The 9,236-nt window shown below is 36.3% G+C and overlaps 1 protein-coding gene across 1 annotated transcript in view; it reads left to right on the top strand.

Annotated features, from left to right (window-relative positions):
- The first annotated feature begins 3,233 nt into the window (after positions 1-3,233).
- The window catches only part of LOC109536340 (protein Wnt-5b), a 48,047-nt gene continuing 42,044 nt past the window's right edge, over positions 3,234-9,236 (top strand). Inside the window, exon 1 of the mRNA XM_019902515.2 lies at positions 3,234-3,571. The gene's annotated coding sequence lies outside the window, so the exon portion shown is untranslated. The remainder of the gene's footprint in view (positions 3,572-9,236) is intronic.

Here is a 9,236-nt window from a genome sequence, read left to right as displayed (position 1 = left end):
AAGGACGCAAGAAACGAAACGAACTCATTTGAAAACACTCCACTGCTTTACATCCGAAATATTCGAGAGTTTTGGCCAATTTTGAGCGATTTTTGAGCAGTCGCGATCTTTAATAAACGATTTATGCACATTAGAGATTTTACTTCGTCGAAAATAACGGATTCAGCTAAAAAAAACGCAGGAAGAATTTTGATTTTTGATCAAAAATTGCAGATCAATTTTTGAAAAAAAAACCAAGTCGCTAAAAATGCCTCAAATTTGACGCCATTTCCTTGTCAAGGAAGCAAGAAATGCAACAAACTCAATGAAAAACACGCTGGAAGCTAAATCCGATATACTCTGGTTTGATCAAGGCAGCAACCATCTCTGAAGATGCAAAGCACTTAAACACCTAAAAACACACTTTTTGCTTCTGTTGCTTAAATAGTAACAATACCAGATTAAACGGACATCAAATTGCAAACAGAATAAAACACAAACATACATAAAAGGCAATTTTTGTTGTTTAAATCGAAACGATCTCTCTGAAAAGGACGGAAAAATGTCCGTTCAACATGGATTTATATGAACCCTGGACAGCATCCCAAATTGAAACAAATCAACAAAATGATTCATCAACTTCTTAACCAATTCATCCAATTTTCGCTCGCTTGTCTTTAACATAAATTGGTGGATTTTTGCAATTAAATTTCGCTCAACCTCGGGTCTGTTGAATCGATCATTTCAACGATTTGTTAACGAGTTAAGAGAGAAGAAAGTGATGAAAATAGATGTTGCGCCCACCCAAGGCGCCATTAATTTATATTTTCCAATTAAGAGTTCGTGGATATTAGTTTATCAATAAATTCAATGCATACCGGCACGAAACGTGAGAGATTATTGAGGAATATCGGAAGCTTAGCTAGTGAAAGGAAGTGCATAATCTGTATTTAAACACGCTGATCTTATTTTCGGATACAATTTTTTAGGTAATTTTCAGAAGCGATTAAACGCACGCAAAAACCGCAGAGAAACAAACACTACCAGTACGATGAGCTTAATGATAAAGAAAAGTGGCTGCAAATTTAACGGTTTTCCGATTTGAATGTGAATGAAAATAAACTTCTGCAAATAGGAGATGGAATGCCTAAGTGCCCCCATAATCGTGCTCACAGCCGCTCACTTCAAACAAAAATATAATTTGGCTAATGAGTGTTTTGATTTATTGTCACAAATCACGCTGTTTGTTTGCTTGCTCGAAAATATCGAGCATCTTTTAAGATTCGGATGTTTCCTCAAATCCACAGCAAAGAAAACGTTAAAAACTGCCGATCCCTTTAGCTTTAGAGTTGGTTTTAGGGAAAGTTTCATTAGATTCATTTGCTAGCTATTCTCCAGTGCATAATTGCGTGATGAAATCGTGTAAACGTGAAAAAACATGTTCCAGGTGTGCAAGTGACCTGGAGAACCTGCAATCGCTTCATATAAGGTTAAGAACTTCCGCTAACATCTGACAATAATTATAATAATAATAATAATTGCGCAAGCATAATGCGCCTTGTTCAATCCCATCGTCCCACTTGTCGGGTCACTTTTTTGAGGAATATTTACTCAGTGAATTAATTATGGAAATTTATTCATCGGTACTCTAAATCACGCTTTCCCTGCTTAAAATTACGTTACGAAACGATAATGATTCATAAGGCAACGTTTAGTTAATATTTAACTTCAGATTTACAGTTTTTATGCTGTGTATTTGAGATGGTATCGAGCCAACTACTAATTATTCGGATTGTTTATGGCAATAATTAAATGTTTTATCGATGCGGTTCATGGGAATTCGATGGGCATTTGTAATAAGTTTCCGATTATATTTAAGGGATTCGAACGATTCACAGTTGATACCAATCAAGCCTTTTAAGAATCTAATGGGCAAGAAACTAAGTCGATTTTTTTGCAGATCGAGATTGTTTCAAAAGAGTTTTTTGGGCTTTCAGGCCAGAGGGGCTTGCATTTTCCGAGGTGTTAAACTAGCGAAAATTTGACCAAAAAAACCTTCAACGGGTGTTGCCAAATATTCCCCTTTCTGTTCGAATAATGTGACTACAAAGACCTTTTCAAACCCCCTTCGGTATAATTTTGTACAATAGGAAATTAGCTAGAAAGGTCATTGTATTGCCTGTATGGAAGCGGGGTGCAAAACGCCCTTTGCTGGACTTGTGCAACTGCAAATTTGCATCTTAAAGTCCAAGTGACAAAAAAACCAAAGTGATACCGCACCTTATGGCTTAAACAAAGCCTGGTGGGCTTCAGTTTTTTCATTTTCCGCTTTACATTTGCGGTGTTTGATGTGCATTGAAATCGGAATCATTTAATATTTGTTGCGGGAATCCGAGCGAACAGAGCTTCCTCAATTTACATGACTTTAAAGGAGCGCACATATTTAATTTCCTCTATGCCCAACCCAAGGATTCGCCACTAATCTCCTGTCTAATTAGCTCGCTTACTATAATGCAATCAAATATGCGAATGATCGATAATAGGTGGCCGTAAATTGAGCACAATTAATTTGATACACTTCATTTAATTTCAAATATCATTATCTTTATAAGGAAAATTAGCCATTTTTTCTACTTCAGTTTAATGGATTTATTTAGTAATAGCGACGGTCTGATTAGAATACGGAAGTTTGATTTTTAATTGTGAATGTTTCAATTAATAAAACTGACTATTCAAAGAAGAAAAACTGTGAAATTTCAGGTCTTAAGCAGCAAAAGATGATACAAACATTGAACAAAATCGACTAATGTGTAAGCACTCATCCCATTTTACCGTTCGTGGACAATCTATATCTGGCAGATAAAATTAAAAAGGGTCGACAGTCGCTTGATAGGGCCTTGGTCAAGTCTGCTACTTTGAAGATAAAAATGATCGCTATAACTGGTTTGAACAACGCGCGAAGGGAGCAGGCAGATTATCTTCCATGCAGTGTTTTCAGTCACGTAGTGATTAAAACATTAAAAATGTACCGAAAAACATTGAAACACTGTCATAAAGAACCTAGACAAAGTACAAAACCTCCAGAACCTCGAAGAAAAAACAATTAGCGACAGAAAGACAACAAAACATCCTTTCTAATCGGTCACGCATCGACTGGTCGAAAAACCATTGGTTTGACTAAGAAAAAAACTGGCGGTGGCCAAAAGCTCTAGCAAATCCGAAGCAATCTCAGCCTATCGTAAAGTGGAGAGTAGGTATGACTCTTTGCTTCATTCAGTCCTCCGCGGCTGTTCACATGATAAAGAGCCTTTAGTTGAGTGCGGCTCTTTTGATCTGTCGTGCGATCGCTCGCGAACCAGACTCTGAAGAACATGCTGGCCGATTATAGAGTCCATTATGTTGTTTTTGTGATCGCGGCATCTTTTGGCGATTAAACAGACGGAGAATGTTCGGATTGCGCCCCTGTGTTTGCTGACTTTTCGCTCGCTCAAACCCTTTCAGTGTGTTTAATTGTCGATTTGTTAATCAGCCCCAATCAATGTATTTCGGTAGTCATTCCTTTTTATGGATTAACTGCTTATATTGATGAAAAGTAAGTACTTAAGGTGTTTTGTTTGGATTTTTTATGTTTTTTCCTTGGAAATTAAGATCTCCCGTTTTATCGTCCCTAGGGATTTTCCTGATTCTTTTAATGGTACTCGACTTTTTGGTTAAAAGGCTTTAAAGTGCGGAATACGCAAAAATTGATGTTTCAGCGAGAGTTTTTCAAACCTCAAAAATTGCAACTGCAGCGGACTGGAAATGTTTGTTCAAAATTTAGTTAAATTCGACTTTGCAAAGTGCATTTTAATTTTATTGAACCCCACTTTAAAAAACCCTGCAATCGGATCACTTTTCAAATTCCTTCTTTTATGCAAAGTCACAAGACGCAGTTGATTTTGAGCGCTGCAAAAAATAGTACAAACAAGAAGTATCTTCTTTTGTAAGTGGAAATTCGTTGCAAAAATCAGTTAAGAGCACTTTTTAGGCCATTTATGATTTTGTGCATGTTTACACGACAAACCGTATACTTTCCAGTTTGACTGGGCCTAAAAACAAAGTTTATTTCAGAACAAAGAACTTAATGAAACACGTTCTAGTAGCATAAAACTGTACACCCAAACTGTCCAAATGTTCTAAATTCTTGTAGATGGACGTTACCAGAAATGCATAATGATTTATGTTGCGTTAAATAGAGAAAATTGAAAAATTCTTGGATGTTTCAGAGCACCAGCAAGTTATCGAAAAAATCTACTGTTTTGTCAAAAAATAATTGTCTCATCTCAAAATGGCCAGCATTCTTCATCATGTGCATCTCAAGGACACAAGGCCTCATTGAAAATCACATCAGGAGCTTTAGATCCTCAAAAATCAGCATTTTGGGCCATTTTTAAGCAGATATTTTGCGGTCACAGTCTTCAACCGATGATATTCTCCTTATTATAAATCTAAACACTTTATATACCTATGGATAGAGAGGAGCTTATTAGGCGGAAAACCATCCATTAAGCTCAAAAAACACGCAAGTAAAATTTCGATTTTTGTGGTGAGCTCGATTTTTTCAAAAAATATGAAACCACTCAAAATCACGCCAGTTTAAATTAGTTTTAGCTTATGGACGCGAAGAATGCAACGAGCCTATTTAAAAACCCATCAGAAGCTTTAGAAGCGAAATAATCAACATTTTGGGTCTATTTTAAGCTATTTTTGAGCGGTGCCGATCTTCAAGCGATATTGTCCTTATTGAAGACTGAAACACCTTTTATATGCTCATCATAGAGCTTCTTAGGACGGAAACAATCCATTAAGCTAAAAAAACACGTTTGTAAAATTGTAATTTTTGAGCGAAAAATTCGAAACGGGTGGAAATCGATTTTTTCAGAAAATATCAAAATGTAGCAAAATTCACATAATTTTCATCTCAAGGCAGCGAGGAATTCAACGAGCTTATTCAAAAACACACTTTAGATTCAAAAAACTCAAAATTTTTGGCCAATTTTGGCGGTGCCGATCTTCAAACGACGATATTCTCCTTATTATCGACCCAAACGTAACAAATGCAAATCAGAGAGCTTTTTTACGTCGGACTCAATCCATTGGGCTCAAAAAACACGCATGTAAAATTTTCATTTTTTAGCGAAAATTTCGTAATTTCGGAATACGCATCAAAACCCAAAAAATTCTCCATCAATTTCTTCTCAAAGAAACGAAGAATGCAACGCGCTGTTTCAAAAACACGCTAGATGCTTTAGATCCAAAATAATCCGCTTTGAACAATATCTGAAGATGCAAGCCAGTCGTGCATGAGAAACGTCGGGAAGAAATTCGTTTTTTAATACTTTGAATATTCTTAGGCAATAAAACACTAACGGGTATCTTCCTAGGCCATTAAAGCACTAGTTAATTATCAGCGAATAAGACGCCCATTATTCCTAGAATGCAATTTGCCCGGTTTAACATAATGAATATTTTGATTTATTATCAATGTTGACTGGTTTATTTTCTTCTCAGTTCAGAATTATTATGGACAGCTAGAAATTCAAAGGGCAGCCCTATAAAATCGGCCCCCCAGTCACGGATTTATCGGCAATAACCATTATTTGTTGCTACTTTAATAAGCCATCTTCAGTTTTACTGCGCCCGACAACAATGTGGCTGTTCATTAGTCTTATTAACTTAAACGGTTGAGAATTTGTTATGTTCACCCTCACGTTTGTTTTTTTTTCATACAAAAAAAACCACATGTTTCATCAACAGTCTGCGTGTTTATGTAATGAATAGTTCGGTAATATTCGCCGTTGATCTAAAACTATGTGCATGCAGCGTTCGGCATCGTTCAAAGCGTTATGGGAAAGGCGAACAAAAGGGAAGCCAACCTTAACAAACCCAACACAAACCCATTAATTGCCTTGAAATTGTTTCTTGTGGTTCGTCGTCATTTTGACTCGAAGCGGAACCAAACTGTTACCGAAGTAACAACTAATCATTACAAAGATCGAAATACGGTACCTAATTATTGTTGTCGTGTAAATGGGGCTAAATTATGGGCATTTGCTTAACTGGCTTCCAAATTTATTGTGCGGTAAAATACTTGAAAGGTGCATATTTTCATCATTTTTGAAAGGAAAATGATAATTGCTTCGAGTTAAACTCCACACTCTTGAACGGGAAATTGTATTCAAGATCCGGCCAGTCTCTGGGAGAATATCGGATTCTCCAATTAACAGGCTTAATTTTTCGGAAGCTAAAAGGTAGTTGAGCAATGAATCCGGTCGTGCCCAGAATAAAAGGCCATTTGTGGTCACGAAATTCGAACGGGCCAATTATTTTAATGAAAGGAACAGAGATCTTATCGGGTTTCCTAAAGTAATCGTTTTAAACCGATCTAATTTTACCTGTCGCTTTACTTCCTTTCAAATTTCCGTTCGCTTCACCCATTCAACGCTGAGTTCGGATGGAACATTTCGTTTATTCGTCAATCTTCAATTGCCTGACTAAACAATGTCTTTAGAGCCAATCCCAAGTCGAACGATACATTTCAGTGTTGTTATTATTTTGATCACGTAACACGAAAATTTCCCACATTACTCGGGGCTCAATCACAGGCCAAATTACCCGCCTAGACTATGGCTAAAATGGGTATTAAATTATGGTCCTAAAAAGCAAAAATTGCCGCTAATGTCCTTTATTGCCCACCGTGCGTAATTACAGACGCATTTTTTGCCTCATCATCGTTCTATGGGTCTTCTTTCTTGAAAATTAAGGTTGCCTGGTAGCTTTATGCGTCCGAATTGTTGATCGTCGGTAGCATGGTGGCATCGTTAAATCTCGTTTATGAGTTCAAATGGCTTGTAATAAAGAAAACGTTGTAGCTTATCGGCACATCGTTAAAATCCTCGGCCAGTTTGCTTTTCGAAAGTAAAAAACTTCATCGGTTCACTGTTGCAACCGGTAAATGATCAGGGAATTGCGAAGTACGAAAGAATCTTGGAATTGATCAAGCTTTAAAGTTCATAAATTCATAGTTGGCAAAAAAGCTTTCAATTGTTCATTTGGTTGACGATGTTTTCAACCCGAAGTTTCGAAGTTTTGCAAAAATCATTGTCTACTTTGGACTGATTATTATTCGGTCAAATGTTGAAATCGTTTCGATAACTCACTTGGTGAGTTAAGATGTTTTTAAAGGAAAATGTACTTCTCTGTTATAATTTTTTAGGTAAAATGTCGATTTCGTTTGTGTTGCTTAAATGAGAGTGAAGAATTTTGGATACAAAAATGCGCCTCTCAAGCTGACGTTTTTTCAAAAATCACTGCATTTTTCAAATTGATCCAACTTTCAGGTGCGTTTTGCTTGATGTTCAGACTTCTCATTTTGCAAACTTTCCAAGTCATTTCTATTACTCATTCGAAAGTTACAATTTTTTTTTAAAAGAAATGCATCACTAGTTGCATTTTCAAGCTGATCTCCTTCAAAATTCAATTGATTCGACTTTGGTCTGTTTATAGCTTCACTTTAGAAGTTTATTCGGCAAAATGTTGACAATCGCTTCCGTTACTTACTTGGGAGTTAAGATTTTTTAAAGAAAAATGCCCCAATCAACGATGCTTTTTTTAAGCCAATGTTCTAAGCTGCTTGAAAAATCACTGCGTACTTCGAATTGATTCAACTTAAGCCTATTTGTTGCTTCGTAGTTTAAGTTTATGTTCTAAAGTTTCGCAATTATTTCCAMTGCGGATTTGAGASTAAAATAAAAAAAATGACACTCATTAWACTTATTTTTAAGCTAAACCTTWWWASKWWTTTTTKAAAWACCTGCGTACAACGAAAAGTTTCTTTCGTAAAACTTTTAGATCGTTCCTGYTACCCGCTCGGAACTTTCGCTACTTTCGGGCTGTTAATAAATTGAAGTTTAGAGTAAAATCGGCGTGCAGYAAAGCRKTTTTTTTTTTGAGCAAAACGCTGCAAAATAATCATATGTTTTTTACGTTAGAAATTTGTCACAAACTGCTCAATTTATGAGTCGAAYCATCAAGTTTACGCACTTAACTATGAAAATCAAAACGTCCTTCAGACACCAAGAAATTAGGCCTAAAACCTCCCAAGATTTTCCTCGCGCAGAAAAAATAACGTATACAATTAGCCGAGGATTCAGCCACTTCTGGCAGTGATTTGCTTTTCCATTCCCAAAAGTCTTGTCGAACAACACGCCGACTAAGAAACACGACACTTTTCCGCACATCTTTGTGGCTTTTTCACTTCACACACAAACAAGGAAATTCGGAATAAATAATGCCGACATAGGAGGCACAATGACCATGCAACGGCTGATAAAGTTTCTCTTTAATTAGTTTTATTGGGCTTTAAACATTCCTGCAGGTAATTTAGAAGAGCCGATATGGAATCGCTCCATACTGATGTGCATACTTGGTCGATAGATAAAAGTAGTCACTTTTGGTGCATAAGTTTAGCGTTTTCGGACCAATAATTAGATCACTAGAATGGTGTTTACAACACGATTTCAAAAAAAATTGCGAATGCAAACGCGGCTATTTGAAAAGTGCCGCAATCGGCTGTCAATATCAGCTATGAAAGAATAATGTTATCTGTCTAGATAACCGCCATAACTAATTATCTACAACATATTTAGGTCACTCTATTAACAATACATAGAAACAGTCCATATAACTGCTCCCCAAAACCACTCCCCATTTTATTGCAGACTTAATTCAAATTTAACGCTTATTAAAACTGATCGAGACCAAAATGTTAATTGCAAAACAACCTGTGCTCGGATAATTATTCAGACTTTTTCAGCAATAAATCGCTTTAACGCTTAAATTCCGATACCGAACACCTGACCAATCTTATCGTAAAATCGCCATTAAAGCGCGTCGAATCATATGCAAATAAAGTGCAGCGCAAGCTTTCAAAATTTTTATTGTTTTCCTCATAAATTACTCGATTGCCTGCCTTCAATATGTTAATTATAAAAATATCGTGAGTTATGTGACGAATGTCCGAGGCAAAATCAGGCTTTATTCAACAAAATCAGATACGGTTGCATAAATGTGATATAACACATACGCAAGTAGTAGTAACTATAATGTACGAGAACAATTATTTAACACCATTCATAGAAGTAGATTTACTTATGGACAGGGGGTCTGGGAAAAAATGGTTCTTGAGAAACTTCGAAAAAAGCAGCGTCATGTTCAAG

This window comes from Dendroctonus ponderosae, unplaced genomic scaffold, assembly GCF_020466585.1.
Source record: "Dendroctonus ponderosae isolate FM_Combo_2020 unplaced genomic scaffold, Dpon_F_20191213v2 Dpon_F_20191213_6, whole genome shotgun sequence".
NCBI lineage: Eukaryota > Metazoa > Arthropoda > Insecta > Coleoptera > Curculionidae > Dendroctonus > Dendroctonus ponderosae.
This window is presented reverse-complemented; position numbering and strand designations above follow the sequence as displayed.